Raw genomic sequence first — 23,298 nt, 5'->3', positions numbered from 1 at the left:
CCATTTTGAAAAACATACTTTCACTTTGAGTTTAACCATGATTTTTGGATATAGTTTCATGTTCATAAGAAAAATAATTTTTCCAGAAGTATAGCTTTTAAATCAAAGTTCTTCTTAGCTTTTAATTATCCCAACCTAAACAGCCCCCGGTTTTACTACGACGGCGTATATCCAGTTTTATGGTGTTTATCGTGTTTCCGGGTTTTAAATCATTAAGTTAGCATATCATATAGATATAGAACATGTGTTTAGTTGATTTTAAAAGTCTAGTTAGAAGGATTAACTTTATTTGCGAACAAGTTTAGAATTAACTAAACTATGTTCTAGTGATTACAAGTTTATAACGTTGAATAAGACAGCTTTTTATGTATGAATCGAATGATGTTATGAACATCATTACTACCTCAAGTTCCTTGGATAAACCTAATGGAAATGAGAAAAATGGATCTAGCTTCAAAGGATCCTTGGATGGCTTGAAAGTTCTTGAAGCAGAATCATGACACGTAAACAATTTCAAGTAAGATTTTCACTCGAAATAAGATTGTTATAGTTATAGAAATTGAATTAAAGTTTGAATATGATTATTACCTTGTATTAGAAAGATAACCTACTGTAAGTAACAAAGGTTTCTTGATCTTGGATGATTACTTGGAATGGATTTAGAAAACTTGGAAGTAAACTTGCAATCTTGGAAGTATTCTTGATTTTATGAAACTAGAACTTTTGGAATTTATGAAGAACACTTAGAACTTGAAGATAGAACTTGAGAGAGATCAATTAGATGAAGAAAATTGAAGAATGAAAGTGTTTGTAGGTGTTTTTGGTCGTTGGTATATGGATTAGATATAAAGGATATGTAATTTTGTTTTCATGTAAATAAGTCATGAATGATTACTCATATTTTTGTAATTTTATGAGATATTTCATGCTAGTTGCCAAATGATGGTTCCCACATGTGTTAGGTGACTCACATGGGCTGCTAAGAGCTGATCATTGGAGTGTATATACCAATAGTACATACATCTAAAAGCTGTGTATTGTACGAGTACAAATACGGGTGCATACGAGTAGAATTGTTGATGAAACTGAACGAGGATGTAATTGTAAGCATTTTTGTTAAGTAGAAGTATTTTGATAAGTGTATTGAAGTCTTTCAAAAGTGTATGAATACATATTAAAACACTACATGTATATACATTTTAACTGGGTCGTTAAGTCATCGTTAGTCGTTACATGTAAGTGTTGTTTTGAAACCTTTAGGTTAACGATCTTGTTAAGTGTTGTTAACCCAATGTTTATAATATCAAATGAGATTTTAAATTATTATATTATCATGATATTATGATGTATGAATATCTCTTAATATGATATATATACATTAAATGTCGTTACAACGATAATCGTTACATATATGTCTCGTTTCAAAATCATTAAGTTAGTAGTCTTGTTTTTACATATGTAGTTCATTGTTAATATACTTAATGATATGTTTACTTATCATAATATCATGTTAACTATATATATATCCATATATATGTCATCATATAGTTTTTACAAGTTTTAACGTTCGTGAATCACCGGTCAACTTGGGTGGTCAATTGTCTATATGAAACCTATTTCAATTAATCAAGTCTTAACAAGTTTGATTGCTTAACATGTCGGAAACACTTAATCATGTAACTAACAATTTCATTTAATATATATATAAACATGGAAAAGTTCGGGTCACTACACTACCCAGTATCTGAGACCACGCGTCGTAGCCCAAGCCATGCGGGCAATCCTGTTGGTCCACCAAGCGCAAGGCCTTCACCCACACCGCGCGGGATGCTTCTCCGACAACCCCGAGGTCTAGCGCTGCTATTTTTGTGCAGGGGACTTCGTCTACAGGAAGAATCACTCTCGCTGAGTCATCAGCTCGAACGCGCGAACAACGCGCTCTCAACCAAGCCAATCTGATCTACGCATTGATGAACGCTGCGCCAGATAATATGGTGCACGAATTCGAACAACCTAGGAAGGCTGAACTCAAGATCAAAAACCTGTACGCAGGGATGAGGGTGATACATGTCTAACCCTCATTTGAAACTGCTCTTACTGGGGAGAAATGTGCAACACACATACTAAATCATGTCTCGACGCCACTACCCGTGATACAGCTCACCTTGGTATACTACGATGGGTTCTAAGACCCAAATGACTTCTTACAAAAATACGAGGGGATAGCGCGAAATCAACGCTGGCCCGATGAAACGAAATGCATGGAGTTCCCTCCACTGCTCGAGGGCGTAGCCCGACAATGGTTTAATGTGACGATCGCTCCAAATCCATATGGACGAACACGTCATTCATAGATTTCATTGCTAGGTATTTGACCTCTATATGATACATTTTGTAAACATTGCATTCTTTTGAAAAGGCACACCATAAATGAATATTTAAATCAAAGGTTTTCGACATTTGATGATTTCTACATATGGACAATCACCGTAAATAATAGTTTACAATAGTACTTCCATTGACAATGCAGTCAAAATAAGATACATGGTGATGATTTGGTGAATGCAACATTTCCTTGATAAATATGTCATGTAAGACTCCATGCACATAGCTTGTCTAACATATAAGCAAACAGCGGAAGACTTCTAGGAACCAGAGAATAAACATGCTAACAAGTGTCAACACAAAGGTTGGTGAGTTCATAGTTTTAGTGTTTCGCATAATCTGTATATAAAGGTGGACCACAAGATTTCAGTTGTTTCATCCAGAAACGTTTATCAAAATATTCTACAAAATTGAGCACCCTGATAACTAAACTTAACGTATATATAATTTGTACCCTTTGTATAATCATCTTAATAATACACGCAAACCAACGTGTACGCTTCTCAAATAGCATACGTCCGTTAAAAGGCTAGTGCTCTAGCTCGGACGGGGATATCAATCCCTATGGATCCATATACTACTACTCACGCCCATCAGTTCTTATAACTGGCAGTTACTAGTTACCAAAGCTAAGGGATTTTCGGTTCAAACTCAGTGTAGAATTAAGTATGTACTTGTATCCATTGCGTTTAAAATAAATTGCATGTATTCTCAGCCCAAAATATTTAAAGCATTTAAAAAGGGATCTATAAACTCACCTTAGCAGCATATAAAGTCGTTCACCAAAATGTGACTGAAACTCGGATTACCAAATAACCGTAGATCTCAACCTAGAGAACATATGTTGGTCAATAAATGTCTATTAAGCTAGGTCAGGTCATAGTGTATCACAATCCTAATGCTCGAGATCGACATACAAAAGTTATCCAAAGTTGTTTCAAAAAGTCAATTTTGACAATAGTTTAACAAAACGAGACGTGCCTTATATAAGATTTCATTTACTCGGCTGGTAATATTTAAAAATCCATTTTATCAATCTTGTAAACAAGTTGTTTAAATCTTAATTGCAGATTCAAAATCAATTTCAACTAACGTCAATCATAATTCAGTTGATCATATCTTTTAATCCATTCATCGAAACTATTCGATATCTAAATGAAAAGTTATTGATTTTTCCCCAGCTTTCCAAAAACATGCATATCATATACCTTTTATCAGTAATATATGTATTTACTTCGTGATTCATCATAACTGTTTAACGATGAAATTTAGCATACAAGCATGTATAAATATATATACTCGAGCACTAGACATGGATACACAATTAATATATAAAAGATAAAATATGAGTGCTTACGTATCAATATTGAGATTCAATATTGTAGGAAAGTATGTAGACGTAACGGAGATGATAAACACTAGGTTTGACTTGCGAATATTACCCATAACCTCCATAATTATAACCCATAATTTCCTTAGCTCTATCCCGCTCGAAACCCATTTTGAAAGTGACACGCTCATGACCTCGTCGTAGTATTTTGTGTATAATACTAATTAATAATAATAATAAGATTAATAATAATATTAATCTTATCTCTTTATATTATAATAACAAAGTTAAAAATAGATCATCTCAAATTCAAACCACTAATCCTATTCTTTTATTGTCATTAACAACTATAATCTACACCATCCAAATTTTCTAATCAACATTATGACCTCATAATCACATTGATTAGTTGTTTGATGACTAAATTACCCTTCAAATAATCAAAAAATAGATACTCCGTAATACTAAAATTCACATAAACATTGATCTAACCAAACCCTAGATTTCAATTATACCTTCTAATTCTTCAGTTTCCTCTGCCTAATCGACCGATCGAAAAGAATTTCGTATTCAATTTCGTCGATTTCACTTGATTGATCAGCGATGTTCCAAGGAATGATGGATCTGAAGATGATACAACTTGGCCAGAATTCAACAACAGTCAATCTCCTCCTTACATATTACAATCTCCTTCTTTCCAATCGTTAAAATAGGGTTTGTATCAACAACAGTCAATTGTGTCATATTACTTTTGAATTAGCTTTCATTCATACTTTTTATTGTATGAGATTGCTTTGCAGGTGGCCGTATGACAACCACCTCACAAATAATGTCAGGTGATTTAACACCCCGTCAAAAATCCCTTTAACGGAATGTTAACTCTGGTCCCAGTGCTTGGCTTGACTTCTACATAACAGCAATATTCTACAGCGGAAGCAATTAATACCTGAGAATAAAACACTCAAAACGGATCAACAACAATGTTGAGTAAATCTACAGGTTTTAGGTAAACAATACAGTATGTTTAAGAAATACATTTCGAAAACGGTTATTAATGGAAGACCACCAAGGTTCAATGTTAAAAGTTAGACAACTCCGTGTCCCATTTCAAAAGTTTGTTGGCACTACCATGTCAAGTTTCAATCATTTGTAGACAATACCATGTCAAGTTTCAAATATTCGTAGACAATACCATGTCAAGTTTTATCTCATTTGTTCGTAAACCACAGTTTTAAATAACGTTGTATAGTATCTGAAAAAAACAGTTATCAGAAATATAGTTTAGTTTCCTTGACCACGAGATTTTACAAGTACAACTCCAAGTTGCGAAACGTTTGCATAATCTATGAGCACCTGAATACTAGCAATGACCCAAGTATAGAATCCACTATACCTGCCTTTACCTCATAAAAATGTTATACACTTGTACGAATGTATTATGTTCAAAGTAAATGCACCACAGTTTTTATAGCGGGTGAGGTTGTCAACCTAACGGATCCGTCCATCTAAATTGTGCCTACACCGATGGTATTTAAAGTATTCAAGCTAGAGGCTTTGTGTACAAACTCAATATGTAGATATAGTACTCGTGTCAATACAAAAAACATTTGATAATGTAAGTATAATAGCATGTATTCTCATCCCTGAAAACATGTAAAAAGCGGGACTGTAGACTCACCTTTGAATAAAGCTCGGATTGAAAAGTGGACAATTTACTTGTACGGTTTATAGCCGAGTAATGCAACCTAAGTATATGTTTTTAGGTTGTTCAATAAATATGTCTTAAACAAGTGTGGTTTCATAGTATAAGTTGTCTTATTGCTCGAATCGACGCGTTTCAAAGTAGAAGTCAACATACAGTCAACTAATTCATGCAAGTCAAACAAAGTCAACCGAAGTCAAACCGAAAGTCAAACTTGGTCAAAGTAGTCAACTAAAGTCAAAATCAGTAGGTTCATGTCAAATGTTGGTCAAAATATCAAACCTAAGTCAAACAACACGTTTTAGATCATAATTGGTCAATTTCACAATTTCAGTTTATCGTTGTGCACAAAGTTCATGTACATGTAGCAAACTTAGCATATTATCTCATAGTACAAAATTCAAGTAAACATGGCAAACTCCAGATCATAAGTATACTCAAAATCGATTCCAAAAAGTCTGGCCAGGGTCTCATACGATAATTAAAAGTCAGGAATCAGATGGGGTACATTTGGGGTTCACCAAGTCAGTTTCTGACCGCGCACTGATTTGGTTTTAGCTATAACCGGAGTTAGGAACATGAAATCGATACAAGACCAGTGGCCATAGTTCAAAAACAAGTTAAACTAACACATATCAAAAATCGAGCAATTTTGGTTTAGCCAATTTGTACAGTTTATTCATGAAAATTGAACATTCAGTTTTTCAGCTCAAATCAGAATTTACATAAAGTATGGCCCTATTTTGCCCAATGCATAAGGTTTCAGAGATTGACATAAACTAACAATAAGTCACATATCATGTTAAAATTCATATTCCAGAAGCTTACATGCTCATTCAATAAACACAATCCACAGAGTATAAAACAGAGAGCAATTTACAGATTCGATTCTAGTTTCGCTAGTCACATTCGCACGCGATTAGCCGAAGATCTATATATACAATTAGCCTATGATATCTACATGAAAGATGAATTACTTTTTGTGTAGATTTCAAATATGCAAAGCTTTAATCACAGAAGCTAACACATTTTATCATACAAGGTCATTTTCATGCAAGTGATGTATAAAACTACTTTTACACTAATTCAAGCATATCTCGTGATTTACATAAGCAAACGACATGATATCCTAGTGTAAACTGAGTGTTTTTAAATTAAATATCCAATGGTATAAATTTCACAATCCAATTCGTGGTCTATCAAACCCATATTTCTGATCAATCACAAAAACACAACGTTAATTTCAATTGGCCATAACTTGATCATCCGGAAATGAAATCAAGCGAATCCAAAGCCTAAAATCAATAGTTTTTCGCAAGGAATCTAATTATAATATAATATCATACAATTGAAAAATTAAAATTACTGTACACATCAAATACAAATTCGATTTTCGCATAAAACAATCAAGACGAGCAATTTATCGCATCTAGTATTCATCAAACATCAAGACTTGAGCAATAGACAACCTAATCCATAAAACCTTAATAAAAATCTGATTTTAGAGATTAGAGTTTATGTGTTTATACCTTTGATCACAAAATCGTTTATACAAACGCGTAGAGAACGATGCAAGCAACAATATTGATCAAAGAAGCAAAAACAAGAGATCAAAACTTGATGGAGAATTGTAGGGATGAAGGTATGGGATTATTTGGTGTGTATGGGGCTCCAATCATGGAGCAAGAATGATAGGAAAAAGAATGGGACATGTTCTCTTGTTACTTAGAAATTAAGAGAATATAGTTAGTGTCCTAAACAACCAAAAGTCAACAAACATGGGCCTAAACTAATAGTCAACATGCATTGGCTACTCATGGGACCAAGGATGATGAGGTATGAGGTCATGGCCATGTGGCCTCGGGCTTGGGTCTCGGGCTCGTTTTGTGTAAAAGCTCGTTCGCGTGTGGTTCGTTTCGAGTGCCATTAACCGTACCGAATCTCCAGAACGTTAACTAGTCGTTGAAACAAAATCACCGTGTTTAATTCATTAAGTAAATAATAAATTAAATTTCTTTCATAAGTTCAATAATTATTAAGAATAATTATTCTATCGTTTTTCTGAGTTCCGTTAACTGAAAAGTTTTCTAGGCGATTAACTTTAATCGTATCATTTCTAGTTTAATTCGTCAACCGAATTAAGTTCACTAATTAATATAACATATTAATTCAAGTAATCCACTAAGGATCAAGTACGCATTTAATTACTTTAAATACGAAAAAGTTTCACATAGCCACTGTTAACTATTCTGGAAAAAAAATTGGCGTATGAAAATTGTATGATTTAACTAACGATCGTCAAGTATTTAACGGAAGTTTTAACGGAAAAACTCGGGTTGTTACATTACCCACCTGTTATTGAAAATTTCGTCCCAAAATTTGGATGATGGCAGTTATTGATGAAAATAAAATATTTTCGTATCATTAGAAATCCACGTTTCAACGTGAGCTTGAATTCTATAACTAAGTTTACAAATAAAGTTTATACTTGGCTTGAATAGTTTGTCTTTCCAGACGTAAGCCTTCATACATTCTTTTAATAAAAGAATTTGGTCATATACGAGTGTTTCGTCAAATAATATGATAAAATTAAATAATCTTTCGAGATCTCTATACGGATGGACTTCTAAGGTACGTTCGGTTTCGTAATGAATACGAGTTAAGTGTATAGAATTTCTTATCATCAAGAATATGAATGAAATGATTCGGTTACGTGTAAAAATATGACTGAATATGTCACTAACGGAGGTATTGAAGTAATAGTTGTCCGCCTTGACTTTTCGATGTGATCACTATTGAATCTCCTAAATTTAAGGGATTTGAATATAATCGTTTGAAATCTGTGAGATTTGGATCCGGTAATTAAGGAAATTAGAATCCTTTTCTTTTTGATTTAATACGATTATCTTAATCGGCTGACGCGTTGCTATGGTAAAAAGTTTTGATATAAATTAATCATCTCTGCGTCCTTATTTTCTCAACCTCAATCTTCTTACTTTCAAAATTCTATTTTCGAAAATTTTGTGAAGATGCTTCATCCGCTCTTGATTTTCGTTACGATTTTGACTGTGTATACAGTCATTCTTCTTTTTAGTCTACCACCAGAAGAATCTCTGTTCTTCTATAATGCTCTAGGGGTGACAGTATTTTTAATTCTACCACTCCTCTATTTTTCAATACTTATTGATATAAATGGTTTATGATCTTCCATGTTTGTTGTCTTTTATATTCTGACCTATTTTTCGAAGACTCATGCTTTTTATCCAAGAAGATCTTCAACTTGTTCTTCTATACATGGTCAAATAATACAGATCAATGGCTAGTGATAATGCAGAAACATTCGCTGTTCATCGTCATAGTATCCGTTTTCACCTTGTTTTCTCTTCTCGACTTTAAATCAAGCAAGTGTCCAGAATTCGTAGGTATGGAGTTTCGAATGATCATAATATACAAAGTAGAAAGGAAAGGTAATAGCACAATTTGATTTGTCAAATTACCAGAATATCCAAAAAAGACCGAATCATCAAGAAATATATTTCCTTGATATGTTTAGAAGTTAAATAGAATGAAAGAGTTATGTAACATGGTTCATGATGATTGTAAGGTCTGTGAATCATCATCTTCCATTAGAAATTCAGCATGACTTCGGAGCAAGATATTCTCTAAAGATGTCATCGGATCCAGAATTACCTGGATTCTTTGAATATAGGGTTTGGTCCTTGTATTTGTCCTTGGTCTCCTTCATGGTTAGCTCAATCCATTTTTCAGTTCCAAATCTGAGCCTTTTTCAATACGTTATTCTTTATCATCAAACTTTTGGCCATTAAGACCATCTATAGCTTTTGCTGCTTCGTCAGCATTCTCAAGGTAAACGAATCTGAATCGTTGGTTATCAATCCGAGATGGTTTCAAGAGATTTTATTTTTAGATGATTAAACGTTGATTGTAATCATTAACGGATCTAATGGTTGACGAATAGGCGTTGTTGATTTCAAAAGTAATGAATGATAATTTCGATGGTTTGATGTGATAATTCATCATAGAATACAAATGAATATAATTCATGAATGTAGTGATCTTTAGGAAGATAACACTTGCTAAAGCTTTACTTAGATTCTGATAAGTCAAAATCAGAATATATAGTAGTTGTTCTTTAGTGAACGGATACACATATCTTGTGAGTGTAATTAGTATAGTTACTGATTATTGAATCAGAATTTGAAGAATGTATAATGTAACATATTAATGTGAGATATAAATATTTCTCGGGTTTTACCTACCCGTTAAATATTTTTACAATTTACAGTTTGTACAGAGGAGTTTTTAATTACAATCTTTATGAAGATATATATTCGTATATATTCTTCAGATGTAATCATGGATTTAATGAGTTAATATAATATTAAACTCATTTGATTTACGGTTGAAGATAATCTCCAAAACCTTAGAGATTTCATAATTATCGCGAAATATTTTGCTAATGAAGTTATGAATCAATATTTCATCGTTCATTGTTTATTGATATACCTCGGTATATGATATTGATGCTCGTGAAGTTCTTGTGAAATTTACAAGGCACGAATAATGTTTTCTAGAAAGTTTCGAGTACATCGAAAATAGAAGTGAAAAATCAAACATGTATTTGAATAATACACTTAGTTTATTATGAAATGGAGTTTATTGTGCTGAAGCAGTGATTAATGATTGTTAAGTCATTAACGAAGGATGTACATCATAGCATATTAGTGATATGATTTAACCAAGTAGTACATACTAGTTAAGATTCACACGTAATAGTTTAGTACGAAAAGATTTATTATTATTCCAAACCATATATATATATAAAGTATACATATATAATTTTTTTTTCCAGGAAGAATGAGTCAATACATCTTAACTCACAATTACTAATATTCCTTGGTATCTATGGGGTGTATGATGTTGATATCCGAAGTACCGAGTGTGATGTTGAGGTGTGGGATGCGGATGTTGTTATTGATGAAGCTGATGCTATTGGTGGTGATGTTGATGGTACTGGTGGTGCTGGCTATGCTGCTGATGCTCTTAGATTTCGCACCATATTCTCCAAAGCCACTACTCGAGCGCGAAGCTCGTTGACTTCTTCTACTATTCCGGGATGATTGGCGGTTCGGACAAGTGGATGAATAAGATCTAGAATTCTGGATATTAGATATTCGTGGCGGGATATCCTGGAAATGAGGGTGAAAATGGTATTCCGGATTGGTTCGCCGGTAAGTGCTTCAGGTTCTTCAACAAGAGGTGAATTCGGTTGGTGGAAGGGATCGCCTTCTTCTCGCCTCCATTGATTAAGTCGACTACGAACCCACCCCCAATTCATCCAGAAAAGATGATGGCTAATAGGTTCGTTCGTTCCGGTTACACTGTCCATGGAGCTCGAGGAATCAGATGAGAAATCCATATTATGTGTTTGGAATAGGGTTTGATATGAATTGAGTGTTGGATGCTATGTTTGTCTCCTTGAATACGTGTATATAGCAAAAAGATTTCCGTAATTTACGGAGGAAATTTAGGAAATATATCAGACAAAATCTAATATAATAAGTATGATAGCGACAGGATTAGCCTATATGTAATTGGTACAATAATTGCAGTAAGATGTCGGTGGATCAAAAATGATAAGCAGTGAGAAGTAGTGATCGGTTGCGACTAGTGGTGAGAGGCGGCGTTGAGTAGTAGTAACCAACGATAAATAGCAAGGGGTAGTGGTATAAGATGATGAGTATGTCCAGGCAGTGTCTTCGTAGTGCCAAGTAGAAATCAGGGGTGACGGACAGTGTCGGGTAGTGACGAATTGTGACGTGACTACACGCTCCTTATAGGTTATAATAACAATTAAATCGTACGGTGTAAATTTCTACTCATATTTGAAATTAAACGGTTTATGTTCTAAACGGTATTTATCCAAGTAACCTACTTGAATCGCTCCCAATTCCTTATTTTGCGATGTCGGAACTTCTATATGAGTTACCGTAATGTAATCCCGGTCATTACATTACGCTATCTCACATTTCCATTCGACATAACTCCATAAGTTCAAGATGGCGTAATCAACTTAATTTAGTTAAATCTCGCGTTGCGTGTACGTATGTGATTCGTAGTATAACGTTTAGTTCAAGTCCATATCATATTGGTATAGGGTGTATATGTACGTGATGTAATGTGTAGCCCTACATGTCGTATTGTGAAGCAAATAGTGCATGTATGGTGTATAAAAGTCATCCAAGACACACGACTATAGACTAGACTTCACTAATGCGCCCTACGATTAGACACACTAATGTATCCTAGTTCTCTATAGCCAAAGCTCTGATACCATCTTTAACACCCCGTCAAAAATCCCTTTAACGGAATGTTAACTCTGGTCCCAGTGCTTGGCTTGACTTCTACGTAACAGCAATATTCTACAGCGGAAGCAATTAATACCTGAGAATAAATCACTCAAAACGGATCAACAACAATGTTGAGTAAATCTACAGGTTTTAGGTAAACAATACAGTATGTTTAAGAAATACATTTCGAAAACGGTTATTAGTGGAAGACCACCAAGGTTCAATGTTAAAAGTTAGATAACTCCGTGTCCCATTTCAAAAGTTTGTTGGCACTACCATGTCAAGTTTCAATCATTTGTAGACAATACCATGTCAAGTTTCAAATATTCGTAGACAATACCATGTCAAGTTTTATCTCATTTGTTCGTAAACCACAGTTTTAAATAACGTTGTATAGTATCTGAAAAAAACATTTATCAGAAATATAGTTTAGTTTCCTTGACCACGAGATTTTACAAGTATAACTCCAAGTTGCGAAATGTTTGCATAATCTATGAGCACCTGAATACTAGCAATGACCCAAGTATAGAATCCACTATACCTGCCTTTACCTCATAAAAATGTTATACACTTGTACGAATGTATTATGTTCAAAGTAAATGCACCACAGTTTTTATAGCGGGTGAGGTTGTCAACCTAACGGATCCGTCCATCTAAATTGTGCCTACACCGATGGTATTTAAAGTATTCAAGCTAGAGGCTTTGTGTACAAACTCAATATGTAGATATAGTACTCGTGTCAATACAAAAAGCATTTGATAATGTAAGTATAATAGCGTGTATTCTCATCCCTAAAAACATGTAAAAAGCGGGACTGTAGACTCACCTTTGAATAAAGCTCGGATTGAAAAGTGGACAATTTACTTGTACGGTTTATAGCCGAGTAATGCAACCTAAGTATATGTATTTAGGTTGGTCAATAAATATGTCTTAAACAAGTGTGGTTTCATAGTATAAGTTGTCTTATTGCTCGAATCGACGCGTTTCAAAGTAGAAGTCAACATACAGTCAACTAATTCATGCAAGTCAAACAAAGTCAACCGAAGTCAAACCGAAAGTCAAACTTGGTCAAAGTAGTCAACTAAAGTCAAAATCAGTAGGTTCATGTCAAATGTTGGTCAACATATTAAACCTAAGTCAAACAACACGTTTTAGATCATAATTGGTCAATTTCACAATTTCAGTTTATCGTTGTGCACAAAGTTCATGTACATGTAGCAAACTTAGCATATTATCTCATAGTACAAAATTCAAGTAAACATGGCAAACTCCAGATCATAAGTATACTCAAAATTGATTCCAAAAAGTCCGGCCAGGGTCTCATACGATAATTAAAAGTCAGGAATCAGAAGGGGTACATTTGGGGTTCACCAAGTCAGTTTCTGACCGCGCACTGATTTGGTTTTAGCTATAACCGGAGTTAGGAACATGAAATCGATACAAGACCAGTGTCCATAGTTCAAAAACAAGTTAAACTAACACATATCAAAAATCGAGCAATTTTGGTTTAGCCAATTTGTACAGTTTATTCATGCAAATTGAACATTCAGTTTTTCAGCTCAAATCAGAATTTACATAAAGTATGGCCCTATTGTGCCCAATGCATAAGGTTTCAGAGATTGACATAAACTAACAATAAGTCACATATCATGTTAAAATTCATATTCCAGAAGCTTACATTCTCATTCAATAAACACAATCCACAGAGTATAAAACATAGAGCAATTTACAGATTCGATTCTAGTTTCGCTAGTCACATTCGCACACGATTAGCCGAAGATCTATATACAATTAGCCTATGATATCTACATGAAAGATGAAGTACTTTTTGTGTATATTTCAAATATGCAAAGCTTTAATCACAGAAGCTAACACATTTTATCATACAAGGTCGTTTTCATGCAAGTGATGTATAAAACTACTTTTACACTAATTCAAGCATATCTCGGGTTTTACATAAGCAAACGACATGATATCCTAGTGTAAACTGAGTGTTTTTAAATTAACTACCCAATGGTATAAATTTCACAATTCAATTCTTGGTCTATCAAACCCATATTTCTGATCAATCACAAAAACACAACGTTAATTTCAATTGGCCATAACTTGATCATCCGGAAATGAAATCAAGAGAATCCAAAGCCTAAAATCAATAGTTTTTCGCAAGGAATCTAATTATAATATAATATCATACAATTGAAAAATTAAAATTACTGTACACATCAAATACAAATTCGGTTTTCGCATAAAACAATCAAGACGAGCAATTTATCGCATCTAGTATTCATCAAACATCAAGACTTGAGCAATACACAACCTAATCCATAAAACCTTAATAAAAATCTGATTTTAGAGATTAGAGTTTATGTGTTTATACCTTTGATCACAAAATCGTTTATACAAACGCGTAGAGAACGATGCAAGCAACAATATTGATCAAAGAAGCAAAAACAAGAGATCAAAACTTGATGGAGAATTGTAGGGATGAAGGTATGAGATTATTTGGTGTGTATGGGGCTGCAATCATGGAGCAAGAATGATAGGAAAAAGAATGGGACATGTTCTCTTGTTACTTAGAAATTAAGAGAATATAGTTAGTGTCCTAAACAACCAAAAGTCAACAAACATGGGCCTAAACTAATAGTCAACATGCATTGGCTACTCATGGGACCAAGGATGATGAGGTATGAGGTCATGGCCATGTGTCCTCGGGCTCGGGTCTCGGGCTCGTTTTATGTAAAAGCTCGTTCGCGCGTGGTTCGTTTCGAGTGCCATTAACCGTACCGAATCTCCGGAACTTTAACTAGTCGTTGAAACAAAATCACTGTGTTTAATTCATTAAGTAAATAATAAATTAAATTTCTTTCATAAGTTCAATAATTATTAAAAATAATTATTCTATCGTTTTTCTGAGTTCCGTTAACTGAAAAGTTTTCTAGGCGATTAACTTTAATCGTATCATTTCTAGTTTAATTCGTCAACCGAATTAAGTTCACTAATTAATATAACATATTAATTCAAGTAATCCACTAAGGATCAAGTACGCATTTAATTACTTTAAATACGAAAAAGTTTCACATAGCCACTGTTAACTATTCTGGAAAAAAAAAATTGGCGTATGAAAATTGTATGATTTAACTAACGATCGTCAAGTATTTAACGGAAGTTTTAACGGAAAAACTCGGGTTGTTACATGTGAAGATAAAAACAAGAATAAAAAAAATAATAATAGTTTGTATTTTATTTTTTACCGATATCATTATTACACTAGCTATAAAATTTTCAATGTTGTGTTGTGTAATTGTGATTTTTGTTTGGTAATTCATAATTTACATATATTTTTATTTTTATATTTTGAAGGCTTTTTAAGTGATTTTGATATATTAGGGCATACATGTGTTTATAATTCAAAATATGTGGTTACAGTTAGACTTAGTAACTTTGTTTAAATGACAGATAATGTAGGGAGTTGGAAGTTACCAGCTCAATATATTCAAAGGGAACTTAAAGAGGCAGATGAATTAGGTCCAATTTTGCAATCATCTTTATGAGGTACTATTAAAATTAAGCTTACATATATTTATTATTGTAATTTTCGATATTTATTATGATATGATGTTAATTTTATTACAAAGTGCTGATTCGGTGCGTTAATCTTTTGTGATTGTTACTTTGTTCTCAGCTAAGATTTCTTTTTTGATTTTGTTTTCGATTGCTTCGGGTAATGTGTTTTTTTATGCATTGATCGTTTATGTTAACCGGTATTTGCTTAAATTTTAGGTTTCCGTGGTTATTTTGATTGAAGTTGAAGCTTGTAGTTTGCCTTTGGTATTTCTTGCGATCATTACATTCTTATGCTTCCTGTATTGTTATCACTGATTATGGGTTTGAAATTTTTTAGGTTGCTTTTACGCCTTTTGAATTTTGTTGAGCATGTTCATGATTTTTCTTTCAGGTGTTTCGCATTAATTACAAGATTGTTTGCCGGCACTATATAGTTGCTTATACATGTGTTGCTATCGATTTCCGACCTCCACCGGTATTGTTTTCAGTATCTTATGTAAGTTTAACTTTCTACTTCGTCGTCTTCTTGATGATTAACTATGCGTTTTTTTCAGTTGTTTATCGCTTTTCTCTTGTGGTTATTGCTTTTGCTACTCCCGCAAAAGTTCATGTTTCCATTTTCCCTTATACGGAGTGTATTGAACAAACGGTATCAAACTTCTAAAAGAAACTTGAAATCACACAAACTCTCAAGCATATAGTCAATATGTTTGATGAAGATAATAGACGACCAGCAAATACCTTCCTGCCAAACGTATGTAGAACTAGATTGTGAAGCTTATGATGACAACAAAATTAATGGTGATGGACACGATAACTCGGAAAATTGGGACTTCATTAATGACAATCAGACAAGTCTGGATGATGAGGGCACCTACGAGGGAGAAGATGAGCTCTTTATTTCGGTTCATCATGAGGTGCTTAATTATTCTACCTAGAGGTGGCTAAATGGGCGAGTTGGGCTGGGTAAGGGGTGAAAGTGGATACTTTATGATAAAGTTTAAAAAGAACTTTGTTGTTCCGGAACATGTTTTCAAAACCATTGTATTATATACGTATCAACATGAACCGTCAATTAGTACGTAAATCACAATTACAAAATATTTAATTTTTCCAAAATAAGTCGTTTCTTTTTCATGAAGAGTAGTTAGGCGGTTTTATGCTTTTGGACTTTGAGATACTTTTTGATCATTGGAAGTATCGGAAGACTAAAGGTAGCTTTCATTTCTAGAACTAAAACGCAAATGGGTGGAGTAACAGCGCAAAACGTACTGGTTGGTTGCGGTTGACCCAAAAGATATATTCAAAAAATTTTGATATATTATTGTCATATACTATTACATAATTTTATATGTTACTTTACTAAATTATACTGTTCGATATAAAACTGAACATGAGTGTTGTATATTTAGTTTATTATGAAACTGAGTTGTGCATTCTGTTTGTGTCATCATTCAGGTAAGGGCGATCACCAACTGGGTCACCGCTGAAGTCTCTAGATGACAAACTGAAGCTTTACAAGTGCTTCAAGATGTATCATAAGGTTGGTACTTCCTTTTTAGCAAATACATTAGCTAAAAAAAGAACTTATTGTAATTGTTGTGGTACAAAAGGGCTTCCATTAGTGGCGACGTTAAGGTACGTTACCAGTTTCTTATAATCATGTGTATTCTTCAACTTCTACAATTTAACTCTACAATTTAAAAGTTTAATGTTTTCATGTCGCCGTGAAATTCATATTAAGAAGGTGATGCATCAACTATGAGTTACTTATAGGTTGGTGCGGTCCTATGTTTCACACAACTTAAAAAACTGGCGACGTTAAGGTACGTTACCAGTTTCTTATAATCATGTGTATTCTTCAACTTCTACAATTTAACTCTACAATTTAAAAGTTTAATGTTTTCATGTCGCCGTGAAATTCATATTAAGAAGGTGATGCATCAACTATGAGTTACTTATAGGTTGGTGCGGTCCTATGTTTCACACAACTTAAAAAAATAAGATATTGGTTTCTTCTAATGGTATGTCTAATACTATGTTATTAAACTCCCACTTATTTTGGAAGTGAACATTATTTCACTTTAATCGTAATTATATCATTCAAATATCAATATATTATGTATTTCTATTATGTCTACTGCATTCCACTTCTTTTTGTGTTATTTCCTCTTTTTTGTTTTGTTTTCTATTCTGTGGTAATTGTGGGTTTTGTGACGTATTATGCATTAGTGATGTGAAGTTGTGATCATTTGTTCCTTTTAAAAATTGGCTTCGATTTAGTAATCATGTAATAATATTAATGGACATAATGCCAAATAATAAAAAGACAAAAACAAGTAGTAATAGTGATTGTTTGTCGGCTGATGGGTCGCCACATGAGGCATTTGGTGATGTTCGTCTCGGCTTTCTGTTGGCCTTTGTGTCACAGGTGGCCAAGACAAGTGTGTTGCAAACTGGTACTCATATGCCTCAAATTTGTTTTCGAAATTTGGTTGGGAGTGTCCCTGAGTTGTTCCAAAAATTACAGCCTTTGTTACAGAAACGATGCCTGACCATGTTCTTTATGCAGGTACGACGCTCGCTCGGGTGGTGAATGTGAAATTCAAAGAATCATGTTAGAGTTATTGAACTAGCTGGATGGATTTGATTCAAGAGTTGATGTTAAAGTGATCTTGGCCACAGATAGAATTGAAAGTCTTGACTCAGCGTTGCTCCGGCCTGGTCGTATTGATAGGAAGATAGAGTTTCCACTTTCCGACTTTAAAACCAGGAGAAGAATTTTACATGTTAAAGTTTCACGATAATTGTTTAATTGCAATGAAATGGACTTAGAGCTAGGAAATCGGGCAACATTCGGTTGGTTGGGTAATGAGTTAAGATAGGTCAAACTTCTCTAAAGGGTCTGGTGATCGGAAACAACTTTTTTTAAATAATGGAGTTTTAAGTGATTATTGTGCTGCATTGTGAACTATGGTTACAGAATTTGTAGTAATTTGTTTAGGATTTTTTGTCCCTTACAAATACGCTTTGGTGGCTTGGATCAGATCTCATTTGACCTGTTTACTTATTTGCATTCTTTTGAATTCTCTCACTGGAAATAAAGCATGACCAATTTTGAAAACACTAGCTATATAATGTCTTCTTAACTTTAGTAATATACCTGTTTTAATGGTCCTATTAATATTAATGTACATACAAACATCCAGAATGACTTAAAGTCCAATGTTAATTTGTAATTTTTTGTTTTTAAGCCATTATCGGTTAGTATATATAAGATATAATTAAGGAACTCAATTGCGTCAAAGGAGTTTAACGGATATGCGAAGTATATTTAAAGAGTAGTATAGTTGCTTTAGTAATTACACTAAATGACCACTTCAAACGTTTTCTTGCATTGAATGATCTATGGGAAAGTCGTCACAGTTTGAAATAATTAAAAACTATTACCATCCTATGATAAAATAATACTGGACCGATTTACGCATTTGGTGTTAGTGTGTTACAATTCTTTTTTACCCATTGGAACTTTACTTTTATTTTAATATATATAAACTTCATTTTTATTTAACTACATTCTTTGCTGTCAAATTGTTTAATATACATAGTTTCTAACCAATTTTTACAGGACCTAAATAATTTTTTATAAATGAAAAGTTTATTGTCTAAGCCCGCGAATTCGCGGGTCTTAAGCTAGTTAATAATAATAATAATAATAATAATAATAATAATAATAATAATAATAATAATAATAATAATAATAATAATAATAATAATAATAATAATAATAATAATAGTAGTAGTGAACTGGTGATGCTAAGGGTGACCAAGTCCATTGCGCTTATGGATAAGGTTGCTAAGCTTGATGATCCTCAGTGTGAGTTGTTGTTGCTTAGGGCATGTACGGGAGTTTCTAAACTTTACTTTACCTTGCGTACTTGTCCTCCTAGTATATTAGAGGCGGCTCAACGCGCTTTCGATGGAGCCCTTCGATCTTCCTTGGAGCGTATTGTTACTGCTTCAGGGCCTGGGTTTGGTGATTGGCAGTGGCGGCTTGCCACCTTGCCATTTGCATTTGGAGGGCTTGGTGTTTATTCTGCGGGAGATGTTCGTCATTATGCTTTTCTGGCTTCTCGGTTACAGTCTGCTGGGTTGCAGACCAAGCTCCTACGTCATGCGGGTATTGTTGGTCTTGGTCATGCTTTTGAAGATGCATTGGGTCTGTTTAATAATACGGTTGGGTTTGATATTTTAGGTAATCCGAGTGAGGTCGCTGCCCCAATACTCATGAAGAAATTGGCAGATGTTTATTTCACAAAGGTTACCGCTTCTGCAGAATCCACTTTTTCGTTATCTCCCCGACAATCGGCCTTATGGAAATCACAGCAGGGTGTTCACACCTCTGCTTGGCTAAGGGCAGTCCCTATTTTGGGGTTGGGTCAGACGATGAACTCAAAGACTTACCGATGTGTGTTGTGCTACCGGTTAGGTGTTCCATTGTTCTCTATCTCGACGGCATGCTCTGCCTGTTCAAGGGTTTTTACCGGGGATATTTTCGGGGATCACGCGGTGTCTTGTGCTGGTATGGTGGGTATTAAGCATCGACATAATATTGTTCGGGATTCCCTTGTTGATGTTTGTTATCGATCTGGGATTTCTGCGAGAAAGGAGGTTGACATTGGGTTGTCTGGAGGGAACGGCAGGGCCCTCAGACCTGCAGATGTGTTACTTTATTCATGGGATTGTGGTCGCGATGTCTGTGTTGACTTAACAGGGTCTTCTCCTTTGACACAGTCTGGGCTTTCTGACTTTGTCCCTGGACGTGCTGTGGTTGAGGCGGCTCGTCGGAAGCGGGTCAAGTACGAATCTTGCTGTCAGGCGATTGGTTATGGTTTCATTCCTTTCTCATTTTCTTCCCTTGGGGAATTAGAGAATGAGGCTATTTCTTTGCTTAAGCGGGTTCAGAAGAGTTCGATGGCGCAAGATATTGGTGCCGGTGCTGCTGCTCATATTTTTACTAGGATAGGTTTTGCTATTGCTAGAGGTGGGGGGGCCCAGATTGTCTCTAGGCTTCCCACTAATTTTTTGTAAGTTTTAAAACTTTTAAGTTTATAATAATAATAATAATAATAATAATAATAATAATAATAATAATAATAATAATAATAATAATAATAATAATAATAATAATATATTAATAATAATAATAATAATTTAATAATGTAGTGTTAAATGATTAGGTAAATTTATTTCAATTTCATAATAATAATAATAATAATAATAATAATAATAATAATACGAGAGAGATAGAAAGATGTGTGCAAACTGAATCAGAAGTCGAGCTTTTATACTTGTGGCCTGAATTCTACTGCCATGCCATTTCCCATGCGATCGCATGGAAACATTTTCCAGCTCACATCTTGTTTAACATTTAGCTTGTCGACATATTAATATATAATATATATAATTTACATAATTAATTATATATTATATTAAATTCACGTGCATAGTTGATTTGTAATTTTAGTTCCGATAAGTCGTACGTCATCACTCGACTTATGTCCCGCTTCCGGTTTTTCGAACGTTCTTTCGTACATTTAGAAAACTTGCATTTTACGTTTCGTGTCACGTACCTTTGTCAAAATATAGCCTTAAGTTATCCATAAACTATACCACTCAAAGTATATCTTAAACTTTTGAGTGTTTTGATCATTTACTTCTATAAATCATCGTCTCGCTATTTGTTAATATATACATAATATATACATTTTCATTTTGAAATAGTGTTTTACTGTAGCAAAGTTACTGCAGCAAAGTTTTTTTTAATGTAGCAAATAGTGATTTTCAAAAACACTGTAGCTTTTCGGGTACTGTAGCAATTCGAAAATACTGTAGCAAATTAGTGTTTTACTGGTTCATCTTAAACGTTTTAGTTAACTTATCTAAATATTAATCGAATCAATAATCGAATGTTAATATCGTTTACTAAATAACTTCAAATCATATATATATATATATATATATATATATATATATATATATATATATATATATATATATATATATATATATATATATATATATATATATATATATATATGCACATTAAGTTATATATATATATTGTTCGTGAATCTTCGTGAACAGTCAAAGAATAATTGATTACATGAATATAGTTCCAAAACTTTGAGACTCAACATTACAGACTTTGCTTATCTTGTCAAAAACATTAAATCATTTAAAGATAAAGTTTAAATTTGGTCAGAAATTTCCGGGTCATCACATTTAACAAGCTTCCCGCGCCTACCATCAGCTGCTATGATGACCTTCGAACGCGCTTCCTACTTAAATTTCATAATATGCACGCAACTCGAAGGACACGCGTGGAGTGTCATGACATCAAGCACGAGCGCGGAGAGTCGCTGGGACAGTTCATTAATAGGTACTGCCAGAAGGTTGCCAAGATCCCTGATTTGGCAGAATCACAAAAGGTATCAGGTTTCATACACGGAATTTGCAGAGACCGCCACTTGACGCTACGACAAAGGATTCAGAAGCGCCTTCCCGAAACACTTGCAGAGGCAATCAGAGAAGCGCATGAGCACATGCGCGCTGAGGAAGACATTACCAAGTATTCATGCTACCGTGGTTTAGGAAACGGCTGACGCGACGGTTACGATTCGCCTAGGGGCGGTCGTCAGTCAGGCGGCTTCGACAGAAGCCAACATGACTTCAGCCCATACCGCCACCACGGCGGCAACAACCACAACGACAAGAAGCACCAACGAGGTTATCAAGGGAACAACAACAACCAACAACATCACAGGAACATAGACAATGACACATGGGAAAAAAACAGGCGCTAATCAGGAGCCTTACCAAAAGACTGAAGGAGATATACGTGATGGAACCTATCTCCAAAATTGTTTGAGAGACCAGCATGCATGTCTGAGTATGCGCAGCGAAACAAATCAAAGTTATGCGATTTCCATGATGACTTCGGATGAGACCAATCGTTGTAAAGCGTTGGTCGACAAGATGGTTGGTTGCCTCAAGTGTGGGGAGTTGAAACATTTGAAACCAGTGAAGGATGAGTTTGGCGCATACAAAAAAGTGGGTGAGGGCGCTGAGATAGACAAGGTTATCTACGTTTTTTCGTGGCAAAAATGGAAGGAAATTGAGCAGGAACCGTTGTTGCCGTATGAATCCCTCAAAGCACACCTTCCGCGCTAACCTGTTTATGAAATAAAATGTGCCCCGTTAGTTGTGGAAGGTTACTTGCCAGAGTGCAACCAATACATCAACAACATTCTCATTGACACTGGTAGTTGCGTTAATGTTATGTTCTTTCACTGCTTCAACAACCTGTCTTACAAAATGAAGAGTCACACAAGGGAAGTAAAGCAACAGTTCAAGGGAATAAGTGGGGACCCCGCTTGATCGAAAGGGATACTCGAAGCGGCATTGACCTTGCGGGATGATCATGAGCGGAAAAGGGAGCACACGTTAATGGTCGATTCAAAGTGATCCGCGCTGAATCGGAATATGATGCTATCCTTGGGCAACCAGCGCTATCACACTTTGCTATCACAACCTCTATGGCCCACGTACACATTGTGCTACCTACCCCGATGGGAAACGCTACTCTCAAGTCCAAAGTAACAGCGGAGGACTATCGACTTCAACAGGTATGTAAACACGCATAAAGCTAATTATTCCTGAATTAAAAGTATAGATCGCGCATGACTGCCCAAAAATAAAATCACTACTTAAATGCTTGACCCGATCAGCTCGTGTAGCGCATCAAACAACATCACCATATGAGCCATGCATGTCACGCGCTGAAGGAAATAAGCGCTCAAGTCACCGACCTGGCACAGGTCCCATACTAGCGCCAAGGTTACATATGCATGTCAGGCGATGCTGAGCTAACAGAAGACACCTGG

General features: G+C 34.6%; 1 long non-coding RNA gene across 4 annotated transcripts; it reads left to right on the top strand.

Moving 5' to 3' along the window:
- The first annotated feature begins 4,144 nt into the window (after window positions 1-4,144).
- LOC139893161 (uncharacterized) lies at window positions 4,145-18,455 on the top strand. Of its 4 annotated transcripts, XR_011774369.1 has the most exons (8): window positions 4,146-4,429; window positions 4,516-4,551; window positions 15,245-15,340; window positions 15,569-15,616; window positions 15,744-15,827; window positions 15,907-16,269; window positions 16,811-16,895; window positions 17,925-18,455. It is a non-coding gene; the product is annotated as an uncharacterized lncRNA (long non-coding RNA). The 4 variants fall into 4 exon arrangements; XR_011774370.1 differs by having other exon boundaries at window positions 4,145-4,551; window positions 16,811-17,178; XR_011774367.1 differs by having other exon boundaries at window positions 4,146-4,551.
- Window positions 18,456-23,298: the final 4,843 nt, after the last annotated feature.

The sequence above is a fragment of the Rutidosis leptorrhynchoides genome, chromosome 2 (genome assembly GCF_046630445.1).
Source record: "Rutidosis leptorrhynchoides isolate AG116_Rl617_1_P2 chromosome 2, CSIRO_AGI_Rlap_v1, whole genome shotgun sequence".
In the NCBI taxonomy this organism is placed as follows: Eukaryota; Viridiplantae; Streptophyta; class Magnoliopsida; order Asterales; family Asteraceae; genus Rutidosis; species Rutidosis leptorrhynchoides.
This window is presented reverse-complemented; position numbering and strand designations above follow the sequence as displayed.